This window comes from Lemur catta, chromosome 10, assembly GCF_020740605.2.
Source record: "Lemur catta isolate mLemCat1 chromosome 10, mLemCat1.pri, whole genome shotgun sequence".
NCBI lineage: Eukaryota > Metazoa > Chordata > Mammalia > Primates > Lemuridae > Lemur > Lemur catta.
This window is the reverse complement of record NC_059137.1, coordinates 93,217,359-93,244,303: the sequence shown is the minus strand read 5'-3', so window position 1 is coordinate 93,244,303 and position 26,945 is coordinate 93,217,359.

Sequence of the window (26,945 nt, the reverse complement as noted above, 5' to 3'; positions counted from 1 at the left end):
TAACACAAACACTATCCTAGGGTTGATGATAACCCTTACCCTAACACTATCCTAGGGCTGATGCTAACCCTAACCCTAACACTAACACTGTCCTTGGACTGATGCTAACCCTAACCCTAACACTATCCTGGGCCTGATGCTAACCCTAACCCTAATCCTAACACTATCCTAGGGCTGATGGTAACCCTAACCCTAACACTATCCTTGGGCTGATGCTAACCCTAACCCTAACCCTAACACTATCCTACGGCTGATGCTAACCCTAACCCTAACCCTAACACTATCCTAGGGCTGATGCTAACCCTACCCTAACACTATCCTAAGGCTGATGCTAACCCTAACCCTAACCCTCACACTATCCTAGGACTGATGCTAACCCTAACCGTAACACTATCCTAGGGCTGATGCTAACCCTAACCCTAACTCTAACACTATCTTAGGGATGAGGCTAACCCTAACCCTAACACTATCCTACGGCTGATGCTAACCCTAACCCTAACCCTAACACTATCCTAGGGCTGATGCTAACCCTAACCCTAACACTATCCTACGGCTGATGCTAACCCTAACCCTAACTCTAACACTATCTTAGGGCTGAGGCTAACCCTAATCCTAACACTATCCTACGGCTGATGCTAACCCTAACCCTAACCCTAAGACTATCCTAGGGCTGATGCTAACCCTAACCCTAACACTATCCTAGGCCTGATGCTAACCCTAAGCCTAACCCTAACACTATCGTAGGGCTGATGCTAACCCTAACCCTAACACTATCCTAGGGCTGATGCTAACCTAACCCTAACACTAACACTATCCTAGGGCTGATGCTAACCCTAACCCTAACACTATCCTAGGCCTGTTGATAACCCTAACCCTAACCCTAACACCATCCTAGGGCTGATGCTAATCCTAACCCTAACACTATCCTAGGGCTGATGCTAACCCTAACCCTAACCCTAACACTATCCTAGGGCTGATGCTAACCCTAACCCTAACACTATCCTAGGCCTGATGCTAACCCTAACCCTAACCCTAACACTATCCTAGGGCTGATGCTAACCCTAACCCTAACTCTAACACTATCCTAGGGCTGAGGCTAACCCTAACCCTAACACTATCCTACTGCTGATGCTAACCCTAACCCTAACCCTAACACTATCCTAAGGCTGATGCTAACCCTAACACTAACACTATCCTAGGCCTGGTGCTAACCCTAACCATAACCCTAACACTATTCTAGGGCTGATGCTAACCCTAACCCTAATAATATCCTAGGGCTGATGCTAACCCTAACCCTAACCCTAACACTATCCTAGCGCTGATGCTATCCCTAACCCTAACCCTAACACTATCCTAGGGCTGATGCTAACCCTAACCCTAAACCTAATACTATCCTAGGGCTGATGCTAACCCTAAACCTAACCCTAACACTATCCTAGGGCTGATGCTAACCCTAACCCTAACCCTAACACTATCCTAGGGCTGAGGCTAACCCTAACCCTAACACTATCCTAGGCCTGATGAGAACCCTAACCCTAACCCTAACACTGTCCTAGGGCTGATGCTAAACCTAACCCTAACACTATCCTAGGGCTGATGCTAACCCTAACCCTAACCCTAACACTATCCTAAGTCTGATGCTAACCCTAGCCCTCACACTATCCTAGGCCTGATGATAACCCTAACCCTAACCTTAACACTATCCTAGGGCTGATGCTAACCCTAACCCTAACCCTAACACTATCCTAGAGCTGATGCTAACCCTAACCCTAACACTATCCTAGGCCTGATGATAACCCTAACCCTAACCCTGACACTATCCTAGGGCTGATGCTAACCCTAACCCTAACACTATCCTAGGGCTGATGCTAACCCTAACCCTAACCCTAACACTATCCTAGGCCTGATGCTAACCCTATCCCTAACCCTAACACTCTCCTAGGGCTGAGGGTAACCCTAACCCTAACACTATCCTAGGGCTAATGCTAACCCTAACCCTAACCCAAACACTATCCTAGGGTTGATGCTAACCCTAACCCTAACACTATCCTAGGTCTGATGCTAACCCTAACCCTAACCCTAACACTATCCTTGGGCTGATGCTAACCCTAACCCTAACACTATCCTGGGCCTGATGCTAACCCTAACCCTAACCCTAACACTATCCTAGGGCTGATGCTAACCCTAATCCTAACACTATCCTTGGGCTGATGCTAACCCTAACCCTAACCCTAACACTATCCTAGGGCAGATGCTAACCCTAACGCTAACCCTAACACTATCCTTGAACTGATGCTAACCCTAACCCTAACCCTAACACTATCCTAGGCCTGATGATAACCCTAACCCTAACCCTAACACTATCCTAGGATTTATGTTAACCCTAACCCTAACACTATCCTAGGGCTGATGCTAACCCTAACCCTAACCCTAACACTATCCTAGGGCGGATGCTAACCCTAACCCTAACCCTAACGCTATCCTAAGGCTGATGCTAACCCTAACACTAACACTATCCTAGGGCTGATGCTAACCCTAACCCTAACCCTAACATTATCCTAGGGCCGATGCTAACCCTAACCCTAACCCTAACACTATCCTAGGGCTGATGCTAACCCTAACACTAACACTATCCTAGGCCTGATGCTAACCCTAACCCTAACCCTAACACTATACTAGGGCTGATGCTAACCCTAACCCTAACACTATCCTAGGGCTGATGCTAACCCTAACACTTACACTATCCTAGGGCTGATGCTAACCCTAACCCTAACCCTAACACTCTCCAAGGGCTGATGCTAACCCTAACCCTAACCCTAACACTATCCTAGGGCTGATGCTAACCCTAACCATAACTCTAACACTATCTTAGGGCTGAGGCTAACCCTAACCCTAACACTATCCTACGGCTGATGACAATCCTAAGCCTAACCCTAACACTCTCCTAGGGCTGATGCTAACCCTAACCCTAACACTATCCTAGGCCTGATGCTAACCCTAACCCTAACCCTAACACTATCCTAGGGCTGATGCTAACCCTAACCCTAACACTATCCTAGGGCTGATGCTAACCCTAACCCTAACCCTAACACTATCCTAGGGCTGATGCTAACCCTAACCCTAACAATATCCTAGGCCTGATGATAATCAAAACCCTAACCCTAACACTATCCTAGGGCTGATGCTAACCCTAACCCTAACACTATTCTAGGGCTGATGCTAACCCTAACCCTAATAATATCCTAGGGCTGATGCTAACCCTAACCCTAACCCTAACACTATCCTAGGGCTGATGCTATCCCTAACCCTAACCCTAACACTATCCTAGGGCTGATGCCACCCCTAACCCTAAACCTAATACTATCCTAGGGCTGATGCTAACCCTAAACCTAACCCTAACACTATCTTAGGGCTGATGCTAACCCTAACCCTAACCCTAACACTATCCTAGGGCTGATGCTAACCCTAACCCTAACACTATCCTAGGCCTGATGAGAACCCTAACCCTAACCCTAACACTGTCCTAGGGCTGATGCTAAACCTAACCCTAACACTATCCTAGGGCTGATGTTAACCCTAACCCTAACCCTAACACTATCCTAAGTCTGATGCTAACCCTAGCCCTCACACTATCCTAGGCCTGATGATAACCCTAACCCTAACCTTAACACTATCCTAGGGCTGATGCTAACCCTAACCCTAACCCTAACACTATCCTAGAGCTGATGCTAACCCTAACCCTAACACTATCCTAGGCCTGATGATAACCCTAACCCTAACCCTGACACTATCCTAGGGCTGATGCTAACCCTAACACTAACCCTAACACTATCCTAGGGCGGATGCTAACCCTAACCCTAACCCTAACGCTATCCTAAGGCTGATGCTAACCCTAACACTAACACTATCCTAGGGCTGATGCTAACCCTAACCCTAACCCTAACATTATCCTAGGGCCGATGCTAACGCTAACCCTAACCCTAACACTATTCTAGGGCTGATGCTAACCCTAACACTAACACTATCCTAGGCCTGATGCTAACCCTAACCCTAACCCTAACACTATACTAGGGCTGATGCTAACCCTAACCCTAACACTATCCTAGGGCTGATGCTAACCCTAACACTAACACTATCCTAGGGCTGATGCTAACCCTAACCCTAACTCTAACACTATCTTAGGGCTGAGGCTAACCCTAACCCTAACACTATCCTACGGCTGATGCTAACCCTAACCCTAACGCTAACACTATCCTAGGGCTGATGCTAATCCTAACCCTAACACTATCCTAGGGCTGATGCTAACCCTAACCCTAACTCTAACACTATCTTAGGGCTGAGGCTAACCCTAATCCTAACACTATCCTACGGCTGATGCTAACCCTAACCCTATCCCTAAGACTATCCTAGGGCTGATGCTTACCCTAACCCTAACACTATCCTAGGCCTGATGCTAACCCTAAGCCTAACCCTAACACTATCGTAGGTCTGATGCTAACCCTAACCCTAACACTATCCTAGGCCTGATTGTAACCCTAACCCTAACCCTAACACCATCCTAATGCTGATGCTAACCCTATCCCTAACACTATCCTAGGCCTGATTGTAACCCTAACCCTAACCCTAACACCATCCTAATGCTGATGCTAACCCTATCCCTAACACTATCCTAGGGCTGATGCTAACCCTAACCCTAACCCTAACACTATCCTAGGGCTGATGCTAACCCTAAACCTAACACTATCCTAGGCCTGATGCTAACCCTAACCCTAACCCTAACACTATCCGAGGGCTGATGCTAACCCTTACCCTAACCCTAACACTATCCTAGAGCTGATGCTAACCCTAACCCTAACCCTAACCCTAACCCTAATACTATCCTAGGGCTGATGCTAACCCTAACCCTAACCCTAACACTATCCTAGGGCTGATGCTAACCCTAACCCTAACTCTAACACTATCCTAGGGCTGAGGCTAACACTAACCCTAACGCTATCCTACTGCTGATGCTAACCCTAACCCTAACCCTAACACTATCCTAAGGCTGATGCTAACCCTAACACTAACACTATCCTAGGCCTGGTGCTAACCCTAACCCTAACCCTAACACTATTCTAGGGCTGATGCTAACCCTAACCCTAATAATATCCTAGGGCCGATGCTAACCCTAACCCTAACCCTAACACTATCCTAGGGCTGATGCTATCCCTAACCCTAACCCTAACACTATCCTAGGGCTGATGCTAACCCTAACCCTAAACCTAATACTATCCTAGGGCTGATGCTAACCCTAACTCTAACCCTAACACTCTCCTAGGGCTGAGGCTAACCCTAACCCTAACACTATCCTAGGGCTGATGCTAACCCTAACCCTAACCCTAACACTATCCTAGGGCTGATGCTAACCCTAACCCTAACACTAACACTGTCCTTGGACTGATGCTAACCCTAACCCTAACACTATCCTGGGCCTGATGCTAACCCTAACCCTAAGCCTAACACTATCCTAGGGCTGATGGTAACCCTAACCCTAACACTATCCTTGGGCTGATGCTAACCCTAACCCTAACCCTAACACTATCCTACGGCTGATGCTAACCCTAACCCTAACCCTAACACTATCCTAGGGCTGATGCTAACCCTAACCCTAACACTATCCTAGGGCTGATGCTAACCCTAACCCTAACCCTCACACTATCCTAGGACTGATGCTAACCCTAACCCTAACACTATCCTAGGGCTGATGCTAACCCTAACCCTAACTCTAACACTATCTTAGGGCTGAGGCTAACCCTAACCCTAACACTATCCTACGGCTGATGCTAACCCTAACCCTAACCCTAAAACTATCCTAGGGCTGATGCTAACCCTAACCCTAACACTATCCTAGGGCTGATGCTAACCCTAACCCTAACTCTAACACTATCTTAGGGCTGAGTCTAACCCTAATCCTAACACTATCCTACGGCTGATGCTAACCCTAACTCTAACCCTAAGACTATCCTAGGGCTGATGCTAACCCTAACCCTAACCCTAACATTATCCTAGGGCGGATGCTAACCCTAACCCTAACCCTAACACTATCCTAGGGCTGATGCTAACCCTAACACTAACACTATCCTAGGCCTGATGCTAACCCTAACCCTAACCCTAACACTATACTAGGGCTGATGCTAACCCTAACCCTAACACTATCCTAGGGCTGATGCTAACCCTAACACTAACACTATCCTAGGGTTGATGCTAACCCTAACCCTAACCCTAACACTCTCCAAGGGCTGATGCTAACCCTAACCCTAACCCTAACACTATCCTAGGGCTGATGCTAACCCTAACCATAACTCTAACACTATCTTAGGGCTGAGGCTAACCCTAACCCTAACACTATCCTACGGCTGATGCTAATCCTACTCCTTACCCTAACACTATCCTAGGGCTGATGCTAACCCTAACCCTAACACTATCCTAGGCCTGATGCTAACCCTAACCATAACCCTAACACTATCCTAGGGCTGATGCTAACCCTAACCCTAACACTATCCTAGGGCTGATGCTAACCCTAACCCTAACCCTAACACTATCCTAGGGCTGATGCTAACCCTAACCCTAACAATATCCTAGGCCTGATGATAACCCTAACCCTAACCCTAACACTATCCTAGGGCTGATGCTAACCCTAACCCTAACACTATCCTAGGGCTGATGCTAACCCTAACCCTAACCCTAACACTATGCTAAGTCTGATGCTAACCCTAGACCTCACACTATACTAGGCCTGATGATAACCATAACCCTAACCTTAACACTATCCTAGGGCTGATGCTAACCCTAACCCTAACCCTAACACTATCCTAGAGCTGATGCTAACCCTAACCCTAACACTATCCTAGGCCTGATGATAACCCTAACACTAACCCTGACACTATCCTAGGGCTGATGCTAACCCTAACCCTAACCCTCACACTATCCTAGGACTGATGCTAACCCTAACCCTAACACTATCCTAGGGCTGATGCTAACCCTAACCCTAACTCTAACAGTATCTTAGGGCTGAGGCTAACCCTAACCCTAACACTATCCTACGGCTGATGCTAACCCTAACCCTAACACTAACACTATCCTAGGGCTGATGCTAACCCTAACCCTAACACTATCCTAGGGCTGATGCTAACCCTAACCCTATCTCTAACACTATCTTAGGGCTGAGGCTAACCCTAATCCTAACACTATCCTACGGCTGATGCTAACCCTAACCCTATCCCTAAGACTATCCTAGGGCTGATGCTAACCCTAACCCTAACACTATCCTAGGCCTGATGCTAACCCTAAGCCTAACCCTAACACTATCGTAGGGCTGATGCTAACCCTAACCCTAACACTATCCTAGGGCTGATGCTAACCTAACCCTAACCCTAACACTATCCTAGGGCTGATGCTAACCCTAACCCTAACACTATCCTAGGCCTGATTATAACCCTAACCCTAACCCTAACACCATCCTAGGGCGGATGCTAACCCTATCCCTAACACTATCCTAGGGCTGATGCTAACCCTAACCCTAACCCTAACACTATCCTAGGGCTGATGCTAACCCTAACCCTAACACTATCCTAGGCCTGATGCTAACCCTAACCCTAACCCTAACACTATCCTAGGGCTGATGCTAACCCTAACCCTAACCCTAACACTATCCTAGAGCTGATGCTAACCCTAACCCTAACCCTAACCCTAACCCTAATACTATCCTAGGGCTGATTCTAACCCTAACCCTAACCCTAACACTATCCTAGGGCTGATGCTAACCCTAACCCTAACTCTAACACTATCCTAGGGCTGAGGCTAACCCTAACCCTAACACTATCCTACTGCTGATGCTAACCCTAACCCTAACCCTAACACTATCCTAGGGCTGATGCTAACCCTAACACTAACACTATCCTAGGCCTGGTGCTAACCCTAACCCTAACCCTAACACTATTCTAGGGCTGATGCTAACCCTAACCCTAATAATATCCTAGGGCTGATGCTAACCCTAACCCTAACCCTAACACTATCCTAGGGCTGATGCTATCCCTAACCCTAACCCTAACACTATCCTAGGGCTGATGCTAACCCTAACCCTAAACCTAATACTATCCTAGGGCTGATGCTAACCCTAACCCTAACCCTAACACTCTCCTAGGGCTGAGGCTAACCCTAACCCTAACACTATCCTAGGGCTGATGCTAAACCTAACCCTAACACTATCCTAGGGCTGATGCTAACCCTAAGCCTAACCCTAACACTATCCTAAGTCTGATGCTAACCCTAGCCCTCACATTATCCTAGGCCTGATGATAACCCTAACCCTAACCTTAACACTATCCTAGGGCTGATGCTAACCCTAACCCTAACCCTAACACTATCCTAGAGCTGATGCTAACCCTAACCCTAACACTATCCTAGGCCTGATGATAACCCTAACCCTAACCCTGACACTATCCTAGGGCTGATGCTAACCCTAACCCTAACACTATCCTAGGGCTGATGCTAACCCTAACCCTAACCCTAACACTATCCTAGGCCTGATGCTAACCCTATCCCTAACCCTAACACTCTCCTAGGGCTGAGGGTAACCCTAACACTAACACTATCCTAGGGCTAATGCTAACCCTAACCCTAACACTATCCTGGGCCTGATGCTAACCCTAAGCCTAACCCTAACACTATCCTTGGGCTGATGCTAACCCTAACCCTAACACTATCCTGGGCCTGATGCTAACCCTAACCCTAACCCTAACACTATCCTAGGGCTGATGCTAACCCTAATCCTAACACTATCCTTGGGCTGATGCTAACCCTACCCTAACCCTAACACTATCCTAGGGCAGATGCTAACCCTAACGCTAACCCTAACACTATCCTTGAACTGATGCTAACCCTAACCCTAACCCTAACACTATCCTAGGCCTGATGATAACCCTTACCCTAAACCTAACACTATCCTAGGATTTATGTTAACCCTAACCCTAACACTATCCTAGGGCTGATGCTAACCCTAACCCTAACCCTAACACTATCCTAGGGCGGATGCTAACCCTAACCCTAACCCTAAAAATATCCCAAGGCTGATGCTAACCCTAACACTAACACTATCCTAGGGCTGATGCTAACCCTAACCCTAACCCTAACTTTATCCTAGGGCGGATGCTAACCGTAACCCTAACCCTAACACTATACTAGGGCTGATGCTAACCCTAACACTAACACTATCCTAGGCCTGATGCTAACCCTAACCCTAACCCTAACACTATCCTAGGGCTGATGCTAACCCTAACCCTAACACTATCCTAGGGCTGATGCTAACCCTAACACTAACACTATCCTAGGGCTGATGCTAACCCTAACCCTAACCCTAACCCTAACACTCTCCAAGGGCTGATGCTAACCCTAACCCTAACCCTAACACTATCCTAGGGCTGATGCTAACCCTAACCCTAACTCTAACACTATCTTAGGGCTGAGGCTAACCCTAACCCTAACACTATCCTACGGCTGATGCTAACCCTAACCCTAACCCTAACACTATCCTAGGGCTGATGCTAACCCTAACCATAACACTATCCTAGGCCTGATGCTAACCCTAACCCTAACCCTAACACTATCCTAGGGCTGATGCTAACCCTAAACCTAACACTATCCTAGGGCTGATGCTAACCCTAACCCTAACCCTAACACTATCCTAGGGCTGATGCTAACCCTAACCCTAACAATATCCTAGGCCTGATGATAACCCTAACCCTAACCCTAACACTATCCTAGGGCTGATGCTAACCCTAACCCTAACACTATCCTAGGGCTGATGCTAACCCTAACCCTAACCCTAACACTATCCTAAGTCTCATGCTAACCCTAGACCTCACACTATACTAGGCCTGATGATAACCATATCCCTAACCTTAACACTATCCTAGGGCGGATGCTAACCCTAACCCTAACCCTAACACTATCCTAGAGCTGATGCTAACCCTAACCCTAACACTATCCTAGGCCTGATGATAACCCTAACACTAACCCTGACACTATCCTAGGGCTGATGCTAACCCTAACCCTAACACTATCCTAGGGCTGATGCTAACCCTAACCCTAACCCTACCACTATCCTAGGCCTGATGCTAACCCTATCCCTAACCCTAACACTCTCCTAGGGCTGAGGCTAACCCTAACCCTAACACTATCCTAGGGCTGATGCTAACCCTAACCCTAACACTATCCTTGGGCTGATGCTAACCCTAACCCAAACCCTAACACTATCCTACGGCTGATGATAACCCTAACCCTAACCCTAACACTATCCTAGGGCTGATGCTACCCCTAACCCTAACACTATCCTAGGGCTGATGCTAACCCTAACCCTAACCCTCACCCTATCCTAGGACTGATGCTAACCCTAACCCTAACACTATCCTAGGGCTGATGCTAACCCTAACCCTAACTCTAACACTATCTTAGGGCTGAGTCTAACCCTAATCCTAACACTATCCTAGGGCTGATGCTAACCCTAACCCTAACCCTAACATTATCCTAGGGCGGATGCTAACCCTAACCCTAACCCTAACACTATCCTAGGGCTGATGCTAACCCTAACACTAACACTATCCTAGGCCTGATGCTAACCCTAACCCTAACCCTAACACTATACTAGGGCTGATGCTAACCCTAACCCTAACACTATCCTAGGGCTGATGCTAACCCTAACACTAAGACTATCCTAGGGCTGATGCTAACCCTAACCCTAACCCTAACACTCTCCAAGGGCTGATGCTAACCCTAACCCTAACCCTAACACTATCCTAGGGCTGATGCTAACCCTAACCATAACTCTAACACTATCTTAGGGCTGAGGCTAACCCTAACCCTAACACTATCCTACGGCTGATGCTAATCCTAACCCTAACCCTAACACTATCCTAGGGCTGATGCTAACCCTAACCCTAACACTATCCTAGGGCTGATGCTAACCCTAACCCTAACCCTCACACTATCCTAGGACTGATGCTAACCCTAACCCTAACACTATCCTAGGGCTGATGCTAACCCTAACCCTAACTCTAACACTATCTTAGGGCTGAGGCTAACCCTAACCCTAACACTATCCTACGGCTGATGCTAACCCTAACCCTAACACTAACACTATCCTAGGGCTGATGCTAACCCTAACCCTAACACTATCCTAGGGCTGATGCTAACCCTAACCCTAACTCTAACACTATCTTAGGGCTGAGGCTAACCCTAATCCTAACACTATCCTACGGCTGATGCTAACCCTAACCCTATCCCTAAGACTATCCTAGGGCTGATGCTAACCCTAACCCTAACACTATCCTAGGCCTGATGCTAACCCTAAGCCTAACCCTAACACTATCGTAGGGCTGATGCTAACCCTAACCCTAACACTATCCTAGGGCTGATGCTAACCTAACCCTAACCCTAACACTATCCTAGGGCTGATGCTAACCCTAACCCTAACACTATCCTAGGCCTGATTATAACCCTAACCCTAACCCTAACACCATCCTAGGGCGGATGCTAACCCTATCCCTAACACTATCCTAGGGCTGATGCTAACCCTAACCCTAACCCTAACACTATCCTAGGGCTGATGCTAACCCTAACCCTAACACTATCCTAGGCCTGATGCTAACCCTAACCCTAACCCTAACACTATCCTAGGGCTGATGCTAACCCTAACCCTAACCCTAACACTATCCTAGAGCTGATGCTAACCCTAACCCTAACCCTAACCCTAACCCTAATACTATCCTAGGGCTCATTCTAACCCTAACCCTAACCCTAACACTATCCTAGGGCTGATGCTAACCCTAACCCTAACTCTAACACTATCCTAGGGCTGAGGCTAACCCTAACCCTAACACTATCCTACTGCTGATGCTAACCCTAACCCTAACCCTAACACTATCCTAGGGCTGATGCTAACCCTAACCCTAACTCTAACACTATCCTAGGGCTGAGGCTAACCCTAACCCTAACACTATCCTACGGCTGATGCTAACCCTAACCCTATCCCTAAGACTATCCTAGGGCTGATGCTTACCCTAACCCTAACACTATCCTAGGCCTGATGCTAACCCTAAGCCTAACCCTAACACTATCGTAGGTCTGATGCTAACCCTAACCCTAACACTATCCTAGGCCTGATTGTAACCCTAACCCTAACCCTAACACCATCCTAATGCTGATGCTAACCCTATCCCTAACACTATCCTAGGCCTGATTGTAACCCTAACCCTAACCCTAACACCATCCTAATGCTGATGCTAACCCTATCCCTAACACTATCCTAGGGCTGATGCTAACCCTAACCCTAACCCTAACACTATCCTAGGGCTGATGCTAACCCTAAACCTAACACTATCCTAGGCCTGATGCTAACCCTAACCCTAACCCTAACACTATCCGAGGGCTGATGCTAACCCTTACCCTAACCCTAACACTATCCTAGAGCTGATGCTAACCCTAACCCTAACCCTAACCCTAACCCTAATACTATCCTAGGGCTGATGCTAACCCTAACCCTAACCCTAACACTATCCTAGGGCTGATGCTAACCCTAACCCTAACTCTAACACTATCCTAGGGCTGAGGCTAACACTAACCCTAACGCTATCCTACTGCTGATGCTAACCCTAACCCTAACCCTAACACTATCCTAAGGCTGATGCTAACCCTAACACTAACACTATCCTAGGCCTGGTGCTAACCCTAACCCTAACCCTAACACTATTCTAGGGCTGATGCTAACCCTAACCCTAATAATATCCTAGGGCCGATGCTAACCCTAACCCTAACCCTAACACTATCCTAGGGCTGATGCTATCCCTAACCCTAACCCTAACACTATCCTAGGGCTGATGCTAACCCTAACCCTAAACCTAATACTATCCTAGGGCTGATGCTAACCCTAACTCTAACCCTAACACTCTCCTAGGGCTGAGGCTAACCCTAACCCTAACACTATCCTAGGGCTGATGCTAACCCTAACCCTAACCCTAACACTATCCTAGGGCTGATGCTAACCCTAACCCTAACACTAACACTGTCCTTGGACTGATGCTAACCCTAACCCTAACACTATCCTGGGCCTGATGCTAACCCTAACCCTAAGCCTAACACTATCCTAGGGCTGATGGTAACCCTAACCCTAACACTATCCTTGGGCTGATGCTAACCCTAACCCTAACCCTAACACTATCCTACGGCTGATGCTAACCCTAACCCTAACCCTAACACTATCCTAGGGCTGATGCTAACCCTAACCCTAACACTATCCTAGGGCTGATGCTAACCCTAACCCTAACCCTCACACTATCCTAGGACTGATGCTAACCCTAACCCTAACACTATCCTAGGGCTGATGCTAACCCTAACCCTAACTCTAACACTATCTTAGGGCTGAGGCTAACCCTAACCCTAACACTATCCTACGGCTGATGCTAACCCTAACCCTAACCCTAAAACTATCCTAGGGCTGATGCTAACCCTAACCCTAACACTATCCTAGGGCTGATGCTAACCCTAACCCTAACTCTAACACTATCTTAGGGCTGAGTCTAACCCTAATCCTAACACTATCCTACGGCTGATGCTAACCCTAACTCTAACCCTAAGACTATCCTAGGGCTGATGCTAACCCTAACCCTAACCCTAACATTATCCTAGGGCGGATGCTAACCCTAACCCTAACCCTAACACTATCCTAGGGCTGATGCTAACCCTAACACTAACACTATCCTAGGCCTGATGCTAACCCTAACCCTAACCCTAACACTATACTAGGGCTGATGCTAACCCTAACCCTAACACTATCCTAGGGCTGATGCTAACCCTAACACTAACACTATCCTAGGGTTGATGCTAACCCTAACCCTAACCCTAACACTCTCCAAGGGCTGATGCTAACCCTAACCCTAACCCTAACACTATCCTAGGGCTGATGCTAACCCTAACCATAACTCTAACACTATCTTAGGGCTGAGGCTAACCCTAACCCTAACACTATCCTACGGCTGATGCTAATCCTACTCCTTACCCTAACACTATCCTAGGGCTGATGCTAACCCTAACCCTAACACTATCCTAGGCCTGATGCTAACCCTAACCATAACCCTAACACTATCCTAGGGCTGATGCTAACCCTAACCCTAACACTATCCTAGGGCTGATGCTAACCCTAACCCTAACCCTAACACTATCCTAGGGCTGATGCTAACCCTAACCCTAACAATATCCTAGGCCTGATGATAACCCTAACCCTAACCCTAACACTATCCTAGGGCTGATGCTAACCCTAACCCTAACACTATCCTAGGGCTGATGCTAACCCTAACCCTAACCCTAACACTATGCTAAGTCTGATGCTAACCCTAGACCTCACACTATACTAGGCCTGATGATAACCATAACCCTAACCTTAACACTATCCTAGGGCTGATGCTAACCCTAACCCTAACCCTAACACTATCCTAGAGCTGATGCTAACCCTAACCCTAACACTATCCTAGGCCTGATGATAACCCTAACACTAACCCTGACACTATCCTAGGGCTGATGCTAACCCTAACCCTAACCCTCACACTATCCTAGGACTGATGCTAACCCTAACCCTAACACTATCCTAGGGCTGATGCTAACCCTAACCCTAACTCTAACAGTATCTTAGGGCTGAGGCTAACCCTAACCCTAACACTATCCTACGGCTGATGCTAACCCTAACCCTAACACTAACACTATCCTAGGGCTGATGCTAACCCTAACCCTAACACTATCCTAGGGCTGATGCTAACCCTAACCCTATCTCTAACACTATCTTAGGGCTGAGGCTAACCCTAATCCTAACACTATCCTACGGCTGATGCTAACCCTAACCCTATCCCTAAGACTATCCTAGGGCTGATGCTAACCCTAACCCTAACACTATCCTAGGCCTGATGCTAACCCTAAGCCTAACCCTAACACTATCGTAGGGCTGATGCTAACCCTAACCCTAACACTATCCTAGGGCTGATGCTAACCTAACCCTAACCCTAACACTATCCTAGGGCTGATGCTAACCCTAACCCTAACACTATCCTAGGCCTGATTATAACCCTAACCCTAACCCTAACACCATCCTAGGGCGGATGCTAACCCTATCCCTAACACTATCCTAGGGCTGATGCTAACCCTAACCCTAACCCTAACACTATCCTAGGGCTGATGCTAACCCTAACCCTAACACTATCCTAGGCCTGATGCTAACCCTAACCCTAACCCTAACACTATCCTAGGGCTGATGCTAACCCTAACCCTAACCCTAACACTATCCTAGAGCTGATGCTAACCCTAACCCTAACCCTAACCCTAACCCTAATACTATCCTAGGGCTGATTCTAACCCTAACCCTAACCCTAACACTATCCTAGGGCTGATGCTAACCCTAACCCTAACTCTAACACTATCCTAGGGCTGAGGCTAACCCTAACCCTAACACTATCCTACTGCTGATGCTAACCCTAACCCTAACCCTAACACTATCCTAGGGCTGATGCTAACCCTAACACTAACACTATCCTAGGCCTGGTGCTAACCCTAACCCTAACCCTAACACTATTCTAGGGCTGATGCTAACCCTAACCCTAATAATATCCTAGGGCTGATGCTAACCCTAACCCTAACCCTAACACTATCCTAGGGCTGATGCTATCCCTAACCCTAACCCTAACACTATCCTAGGGCTGATGCTAACCCTAACCCTAAACCTAATACTATCCTAGGGCTGATGCTAACCCTAACCCTAACCCTAACACTCTCCTAGGGCTGAGGCTAACCCTAACCCTAACACTATCCTAGGGCTGATGCTAAACCTAACCCTAACACTATCCTAGGGCTGATGCTAACCCTAAGCCTAACCCTAACACTATCCTAAGTCTGATGCTAACCCTAGCCCTCACATTATCCTAGGCCTGATGATAACCCTAACCCTAACCTTAACACTATCCTAGGGCTGATGCTAACCCTAACCCTAACCCTAACACTATCCTAGAGCTGATGCTAACCCTAACCCTAACACTATCCTAGGCCTGATGATAACCCTAACCCTAACCCTGACACTATCCTAGGGCTGATGCTAACCCTAACCCTAACACTATCCTAGGGCTGATGCTAACCCTAACCCTAACCCTAACACTATCCTAGGCCTGATGCTAACCCTATCCCTAACCCTAACACTCTCCTAGGGCTGAGGGTAACCCTAACACTAACACTATCCTAGGGCTAATGCTAACCCTAACCCTAACACTATCCTGGGCCTGATGCTAACCCTAAGCCTAACCCTAACACTATCCTTGGGCTGATGCTAACCCTAACCCTAACACTATCCTGGGCCTGATGCTAACCCTAACCCTAACCCTAACACTATCCTAGGGCTGATGCTAACCCTAATCCTAACACTATCCTTGGGCTGATGCTAACCCTACCCTAACCCTAACACTATCCTAGGGCAGATGCTAACCCTAACGCTAACCCTAACACTATCCTTGAACTGATGCTAACCCTAACCCTAACCCTAACACTATCCTAGGCCTGATGATAACCCTTACCCTAAACCTAACACTATCCTAGGATTTATGTTAACCCTAACCCTAACACTATCCTAGGGCTGATGCTAACCCTAACCCTAACCCTAACACTATCCTAGGGCGGATGCTAACCCTAACCCTAACCCTAAAAATATCCCAAGGCTGATGCTAACCCTAACACTAACACTATCCTAGGGCTGATGCTAACCCTAACCCTAACCCTAACTTTATCCTAGGGCGGATGCTAACCGTAACCCTAACCCTAACACTATACTAGGGCTGATGCTAACCCTAACACTAACACTATCCTAGGCCTGATGCTAACCCTAACCCTAACCCTAACACTATCCTAGGGCTGATGCTAACCCTAACCCTAACACTATCCTAGGGCTGATGCTAACCCTAACACTAACACTATCCTAGGGCTGATGCTAACCCTAACCCTAACCCTAACCCTAACACTCTCCAAGGGCTGATGCTAACCCTAACCCTAACCCTAACACTATCCTAGGGCTGATGCTAACCCTAACCCTAACTCTAACACTATCTTAGGGCTGAGGCTAACCCTAACCCTAACACTATCCTACGGCTGATGCTAACCCTAACCCTAACCCTAACACTATCCTAGGGCTGATGCTAACCCTAACCATAACACTATCCTAGGCCTGATGCTAACCCTAACCCTAACCCTAACACTATCCTAGGGCTGATGCTAACCCTAAACCTAACACTATCCTAGGGCTGATGCTAACCCTAACCCTAACCCTAACACTATCCTAGGGCTGATGCTAACCCTAACCCTAACAATATCCTAGGCCTGATGATAACCCTAACCCTAACCCTAACACTATCCTAGGGCTGATGCTAACCCTAACCCTAACACTATCCTAGGGCTGATGCTAACCCTAACCCTAACCCTAACACTATCCTAAGTCTCATGCTAACCCTAGACCTCACACTATACTAGGCCTGATGATAACCATATCCCTAACCTTAACACTATCCTAGGGCGGATGCTAACCCTAACCCTAACCCTAACACTATCCTAGAGCTGATGCTAACCCTAACCCTAACACTATCCTAGGCCTGATGATAACCCTAACACTAACCCTGACACTATCCTAGGGCTGATGCTAACCCTAACCCTAACACTATCCTAGGGCTGATGCTAACCCTAACCCTAACCCTACCACTATCCTAGGCCTGATGCTAACCCTATCCCTAACCCTAACACTCTCCTAGGGCTGAGGCTAACCCTAACCCTAACACTATCCTAGGGCTGATGCTAACCCTAACCCTAACACTATCCTTGGGCTGATGCTAACCCTAACCCAAACCCTAACACTATCCTACGGCTGATGATAACCCTAACCCTAACCCTAACACTATCCTAGGGCTGATGCTACCCCTAACCCTAACACTATCCTAGGGCTGATGCTAACCCTAACCCTAACCCTCACCCTATCCTAGGACTGATGCTAACCCTAACCCTAACACTATCCTAGGGCTGATGCTAACCCTAACCCTAACTCTAACACTATCTTAGGGCTGAGTCTAACCCTAATCCTAACACTATCCTAGGGCTGATGCTAACCCTAACCCTAACCCTAACATTATCCTAGGGCGGATGCTAACCCTAACCCTAACCCTAACACTATCCTAGGGCTGATGCTAACCCTAACACTAACACTATCCTAGGCCTGATGCTAACCCTAACCCTAACCCTAACACTATACTAGGGCTGATGCTAACCCTAACCCTAACACTATCCTAGGGCTGATGCTAACCCTAACACTAAGACTATCCTAGGGCTGATGCTAACCCTAACCCTAACCCTAACACTCTCCAAGGGCTGATGCTAACCCTAACCCTAACCCTAACACTATCCTAGGGCTGATGCTAACCCTAACCATAACTCTAACACTATCTTAGGGCTGAGGCTAACCCTAACCCTAACACTATCCTACGGCTGATGCTAATCCTAACCCTAACCCTAACACTATCCTAGGGCTGATGCTAACCCTAACCCTAACACTATCCTAGGGCTGATGCTAACCCTAACCCTAACCCTCACACTATCCTAGGACTGATGCTAACCCTAACCCTAACACTATCCTAGGGCTGATGCTAACCCTAACCCTAACTCTAACACTATCTTAGGGCTGAGGCTAACCCTAACCCTAACACTATCCTACGGCTGATGCTAACCCTAACCCTAACACTAACACTATCCTAGGGCTGATGCTAACCCTAACCCTAACACTATCCTAGGGCTGATGCTAACCCTAACCCTAACTCTAACACTATCTTAGGGCTGAGGCTAACCCTAATCCTAACACTATCCTACGGCTGATGCTAACCCTAACCCTATCCCTAAGACTATCCTAGGGCTGATGCTAACCCTAACCCTAACACTATCCTAGGCCTGATGCTAACCCTAAGCCTAACCCTAACACTATCGTAGGGCTGATGCTAACCCTAACCCTAACACTATCCTAGGGCTGATGCTAACCTAACCCTAACCCTAACACTATCCTAGGGCTGATGCTAACCCTAACCCTAACACTATCCTAGGCCTGATTATAACCCTAACCCTAACCCTAACACCATCCTAGGGCGGATGCTAACCCTATCCCTAACACTATCCTAGGGCTGATGCTAACCCTAACCCTAACCCTAACACTATCCTAGGGCTGATGCTAACCCTAACCCTAACACTATCCTAGGCCTGATGCTAACCCTAACCCTAACCCTAACACTATCCTAGGGCTGATGCTAACCCTAACCCTAACCCTAACACTATCCTAGAGCTGATGCTAACCCTAACCCTAACCCTAACCCTAACCCTAATACTATCCTAGGGCTCATTCTAACCCTAACCCTAACCCTAACACTATCCTAGGGCTGATGCTAACCCTAACCCTAACTCTAACACTATCCTAGGGCTGAGGCTAACCCTAACCCTAACACTATCCTACTGCTGATGCTAACCCTAACCCTAACCCTAACACTATCCTAGGGCTGATGCTAACCCTAACACTAACACTATCCTAGGCCTGGTGCTAACCCTAACCCTAACCCTAACACTATTCTAGGGCTGATGCTAACCCTAACCCTAATAATATCCTAGGGCTGATGCTAACCCTAACCCTAACCCTAACACTATCCTAGGGCTGATGCTATCCCTAACCCTAACCCTAACACTATCCTAGGGCTGATGCTAACCCTAACCTTAAACCTAATACTATTCTAGGGCTGATGCTAACCCTAACCCTAACCCTAACACTCTCCTAGGGCTGAGGCTAACCCTAACCCTAACACTATCCTAGGGCTGATGCTAACCCTAACCCTAACCCAAACACTATCCTAGGGTTGATGCTAACCCTTACCCTAACACTATCCTAGGGCTGATGCTAACCCTAACCCTAACAATAACACTGTCCTTGGACTGATGCTAACCCTAACCCTAACACTATCCTGGGCCTGATGCTAACCCTAACCCTAAGCCTAACACTATCCTAGGGCTGATGGTAACCCTAACCCTAACACTATCCTTGGGCTGATGCTAACCCTAACCCTAACCCTAACACTATCCTACGGCTGATGCTAACCCTAACCCTAACCCTAACACTATCCTAGGGCTGATGCTAACCCTACCCTAACACTATCCTAGGGCTGATGCTAACCCTAACCCTAACCCTCACACTATCCTAGGACTGATGCTAACCCTAACCGTAACACTATCCTAGGGCTGATGCTAACCCTAACCCTAACTCTAACACTATCTTAGGGCTGAGGCTAACCCTAACCCTAACACTATTCTACGGCTGATGCTAACCCTAACCCTAACCCTAACACCATCCTAGGGCTGATGCTAACCCTAACCCTAACACTATCCTAGGCCTGATGATAACCCTAACCCTAACCCTAACACCATCCTAGGGCTGATGCTAACCCTAACCCTAACACTATCCTAGGCCTGATGCTAACCCTAACCCTAACCCTAACACTATCCTAGGGCTGATGCTAACCCTAACCCTAACACTATCCTTGGACTGATGCTAACCCTAACCCTAACCCTAACACTATCCTAGGGCAGATGCTAACCTTAATGCTAACACTATCCTAGGGCTGATACTAACCCTAACCCTAACCCTCACACTATCCTAGGACTGATGCTAACCCTAACCCTAACACTATCCTAGGGCTGATGCTAACCCTAACCCTAACCCTAACAGTATCCTAATGCGGATGCTAACCCTAACCCTAACCCTAACACTATCCTAGGGCTGATGCTAACCCTAACACTAACACTATCCTAGGGCTGATGCTAACCCTAACCCTAACTCTAACACTATCTTAGGGCTGAGGCTATCCCTAACCCTAACACTATCCTACGGCTGATGCTAACCCTAACCCTAACCCTAAGACTATCCTAGGACTGATGCTAACCCTAACCTTAACACTATCCTAGGCCTGATGCTAACCCTAAGCCTAACCCTAACACTATCGTAGGGCTGATGCTAACCCTAACCCTAACACTATCCTAGGGCTGATGCTAACCTAACACTAACCCTAACACTATCCTAGGGCTGATGCTAACCCTAACCCTAACACTATCCTAGGCCTGATGATAACCCTAATCCTAACCCTAACACCATCCTAGGGCTGATGCTAACCCTAACCGTAACACTATCCTAGGGCTGATGCTAACCCTAACCCTAACCCTAACACTATCCTAGGGCTGATGCAAACCCTAACCCTAACACTATCCTAGGCCTGATGCTAACCCAAACCCTAACCCTAAAACTATCCTAGGGCTGATGCTAACCCTAACCCTAACCCTAACACTATCCTAGAGCTGATGCTAACCCTAACCCTAACCCTAATACTATCCTAGGGCTGATGCTAACCCTAACCCTAACCCTAACACTATCGTAGGGCTGATGCTAACCCTAACCCTAACTCTAACAGTATCCTAGGGCTGAGGCTAACCCTAACCCTAACACTATCCTACTGCTGATGCTAACCCTAACCCTAACCCTAAGACTATCCTAAGGCTGATGCTAACCCTAACACTAACACTATCCTAGGCCTGGTGCTAACCCTAACCCTAACCCTAACACTATTCTAGGGCTGATGCTAACCCTAACCCTAATAATATCCTAGGGCTGATGCTAACCCTAACCCTAACCCTAACACTATCCTAGGGCTGATGCTATCCCTAACCCTAACCCTAACACTATCCTAGGGCTTATGCTAACCCTAACCCTAAACCTAATACTATCCTAGGGCTGATGCTAACCCTAACCCTAACCCTAACACTATCCTAGGGCTGATGCTAACCCTAACCCTAACCCTAACACTATCCTAGGGCTGATGCTAACCCTAACCCTAACACTATCATAGGCCTGATGATAACCCTAACCCTAACCCTAACACTATCCTAGGGCTGATGCTAAACCTAACCCTAACACTATCCTAGGGCTGATGCTAACCCTAAGCCTAACCCTAACACTATCCTAAGTCTGATGCTAACCCTAGCCCTCACACTATCCTAGGCCTGATGATAACCCTAACCCTAACCTTAACACTATCCTAGGGCTGATGCTAACCCTAACCCTAACCCTAACACTATCCTAGAGCTGATGCTAACCCTAACCCTAACACTATCCTAGGCCTGATGATAACCCTAACCCTAACCCTGACACTATCCTACGGCTGATGCTAACCCTAACCCTAACACTATCCTGGGCCTGATGCTAACCCTAAGCCTAACCCTAACACTATCCTTGGGCTGATGCTAACCCTAACCCTAACACTATCCTGGGCCTGATGCTAACCCTAACCCTAACCCTAACACTATCCTAGGGCTGATGCTAACCCTAATCCTAACACTATCCTTGGGCTGATGCTAACCCTACCCTAACCCTAACACTATCCTAGGGCAGATGCTAACCCTAACGCTAACCCTAACACTATCCTTGAACTGATGCTAACCCTAACCCTAACCCTAACACTATCCTAGGCCTGATGATAACCCTTACCCTAAACCTAACACTATCCTAGGATTTATGTTAACCCTAACCCTAACACTATCCTAGGGCTGATGCTAACCCTAACCCTAACCCTAACACTATCCTAGGGCGGATGCTAACCCTAACCCTAACCCTAAAAATATCCCAAGGCTGATGCTAACCCTAACACTAACACTATCCTAGGGCTGATGCTAACCCTAACCCTAACCCTAACTTTATCCTAGGGCGGATGCTAACCGTAACCCTAACCCTAACACTATACTAGGGCTGATGCTAACCCTAACACTAACACTATCCTAGGCCTGATGCTAACCCTAACCCTAACCCTAACACTATCCTAGGGCTGATGCTAACCCTAACCCTAACACTATCCTAGGGCTGATGCTAACCCTAACACTAACACTATCCTAGGGCTGATGCTAACCCTAACCCTAACCCTAACCCTAACACTCTCCAAGGGCTGATGCTAACCCTAACCCTAACCCTAACACTATCCTAGGGCTGATGCTAACCCTAACCCTAACTCTAACACTATCTTAGGGCTGAGGCTAACCCTAACCCTAACACTATCCTACGGCTGATGCTAACCCTAACCCTAACCCTAACACTATCCTAGGGCTGATGCTAACCCTAACCATAACACTATCCTAGGCCTGATGCTAACCCTAACCCTAACCCTAACACTATCCTAGGGCTGATGCTAACCCTAAACCTAACACTATCCTAGGGCTGATGCTAACCCTAACCCTAACCCTAACACTATCCTAGGGCTGATGCTAACCCTAACCCTAACAATATCCTAGGCCTGATGATAACCCTAACCCTAACCCTAACACTATCCTAGGGCTGATGCTAACCCTAACCCTAACACTATCCTAGGGCTGATGCTAACCCTAACCCTAACCCTAACACTATCCTAAGTCTCATGCTAACCCTAGACCTCACACTATACTAGGCCTGATGATAACCATATCCCTAACCTTAACACTATCCTAGGGCGGATGCTAACCCTAACCCTAACCCTAACACTATCCTAGAGCTGATGCTAACCCTAACCCTAACACTATCCTAGGCCTGATGATAACCCTAACACTAACCCTGACACTATCCTAGGGCTGATGCTAACCCTAACCCTAACACTATCCTAGGGCTGATGCTAACCCTAACCCTAACCCTACCACTATCCTAGGCCTGATGCTAACCCTATCCCTAACCCTAACACTCTCCTAGGGCTGAGGCTAACCCTAACCCTAACACTATCCTAGGGCTGATGCTAACCCTAACCCTAACACTATCCTTGGGCTGATGCTAACCCTAACCCAAACCCTAACACTATCCTACGGCTGATGATAACCCTAACCCTAACCCTAACACTATCCTAGGGCTGATGCTACCCCTAACCCTAACACTATCCTAGGGCTGATGCTAACCCTAACCCTAACCCTCACCCTATCCTAGGACTGATGCTAACCCTAACCCTAACACTATCCTAGGGCTGATGCTAACCCTAACCCTAACTCTAACACTATCTTAGGGCTGAGTCTAACCCTAATCCTAACACTATCCTAGGGCTGATGCTAACCCTAACCCTAACCCTAACATTATCCTAGGGCGGATGCTAACCCTAACCCTAACCCTAACACTATCCTAGGGCTGATGCTAACCCTAACACTAACACTATCCTAGGCCTGATGCTAACCCTAACCCTAACCCTAACACTATACTAGGGCTGATGCTAACCCTAACCCTAACACTATCCTAGGGCTGATGCTAACCCTAACACTAAGACTATCCTAGGGCTGATGCTAACCCTAACCCTAACCCTAACACTCTCCAAGGGCTGATGCTAACCCTAACCCTAACCCTAACACTATCCTAGGGCTGATGCTAACCCTAACCATAACTCTAACACTATCTTAGGGCTGAGGCTAACCCTAACCCTAACACTATCCTACGGCTGATGCTAATCCTAACCCTAACCCTAACACTATCCTAGGGCTGATGCTAACCCTAACCCTAACACTATCCTAGGGCTGATGCTAACCCTAACCCTAACCCTCACACTATCCTAGGACTGATGCTAACCCTAACCCTAACACTATCCTAGGGCTGATGCTAACCCTAACCCTAACTCTAACACTATCTTAGGGCTGAGGCTAACCCTAACCCTAACACTATCCTACGGCTGATGCTAACCCTAACCCTAACACTAACACTATCCTAGGGCTGATGCTAACCCTAACCCTAACACTATCCTAGGGCTGATGCTAACCCTAACCCTAACTCTAACACTATCTTAGGGCTGAGGCTAACCCTAATCCTAACACTATCCTACGGCTGATGCTAACCCTAACCCTATCCCTAAGACTATCCTAGGGCTGATGCTAACCCTAACCCTAACACTATCCTAGGCCTGATGCTAACCCTAAGCCTAACCCTAACACTATCGTAGGGCTGATGCTAACCCTAACCCTAACACTATCCTAGGGCTGATGCTAACCTAACCCTAACCCTAACACTATCCTAGGGCTGATGCTAACCCTAACCCTAACACTATCCTAGGCCTGATTATAACCCTAACCCTAACCCTAACACCATCCTAGGGCGGATGCTAACCCTATCCCTAACACTATCCTAGGGCTGATGCTAACCCTAACCCTAACCCTAACACTATCCTAGGGCTGATGCTAACCCTAACCCTAACACTATCCTAGGCCTGATGCTAACCCTAACCCTAACCCTAACACTATCCTAGGGCTGATGCTAACCCTAACCCTAACCCTAACACTATCCTAGAGCTGATGCTAACCCTAACCCTAACCCTAACCCTAACCCTAATACTATCCTAGGGCTCATTCTAACCCTAACCCTAACCCTAACACTATCCTAGGGCTGATGCTAACCCTAACCCTAACTCTAACACTATCCTAGGGCTGAGGCTAACCCTAACCCTAACACTATCCTACTGCTGATGCTAACCCTAACCCTAACCCTAACACTATCCTAGGGCTGATGCTAACCCTAACACTAACACTATCCTAGGCCTGGTGCTAACCCTAACCCTAACCCTAACACTATTCTAGGGCTGATGCTAACCCTAACCCTAATAATATCCTAGGGCTGATGCTAACCCTAACCCTAACCCTAACACTATCCTAGGGCTGATGCTATCCCTAACCCTAACCCTAACACTATCCTAGGGCTGATGCTAACCCTAACCTTAAACCTAATACTATTCTAGGGCTGATGCTAACCCTAACCCTAACCCTAACACTCTCCTAGGGCTGAGGCTAACCCTAACCCTAACACTATCCTAGGGCTGATGCTAACCCTAACCCTAACCCAAACACTATCCTAGGGTTGATGCTAACCCTTACCCTAACACTATCCTAGGGCTGATGCTAACCCTAACCCTAACAATAACACTGTCCTTGGACTGATGCTAACCCTAACCCTAACACTATCCTGGGCCTGATGCTAACCCTAACCCTAAGCCTAACACTATCCTAGGGCTGATGGTAACCCTAACCCTAACACTATCCTTGGGCTGATGCTAACCCTAACCCTAACCCTAACACTATCCTACGGCTGATGCTAACCCTAACCCTAACCCTAACACTATCCTAGGGCTGATGCTAACCCTACCCTAACACTATCCTAGGGCTGATGCTAACCCTAACCCTAACCCTCACACTATCCTAGGACTGATGCTAACCCTAACCGTAACACTATCCTAGGGCTGATGCTAACCCTAACCCTAACTCTAACACTATCTTAGGGCTGAGGCTAACCCTAACCCTAACACTATTCTACGGCTGATGCTAACCCTAACCCTAACCCTAACACCATCCTAGGGCTGATGCTAACCCTAACCCTAACACTATCCTAGGCCTGATGATAACCCTAACCCTAACCCTAACACCATCCTAGGGCTGATGCTAACCCTAACCCTAACACTATCCTAGGCCTGATGCTAACCCTAACCCTAACCCTAACACTATCCTAGGGCTGATGCTAACCCTAACCCTAACACTATCCTTGGACTGATGCTAACCCTAACCCTAACCCTAACACTATCCTAGGGCAGATGCTAACCTTAATGCTAACACTATCCTAGGGCTGATACTAACCCTAACCCTAACCCTCACACTATCCTAGGACTGATGCTAACCCTAACCCTAACACTATCCTAGGGCTGATGCTAACCCTAACCCTAACCCTAACAGTATCCTAATGCGGATGCTAACCCTAACCCTAACCCTAACACTATCCTAGGGCTGATGCTAACCCT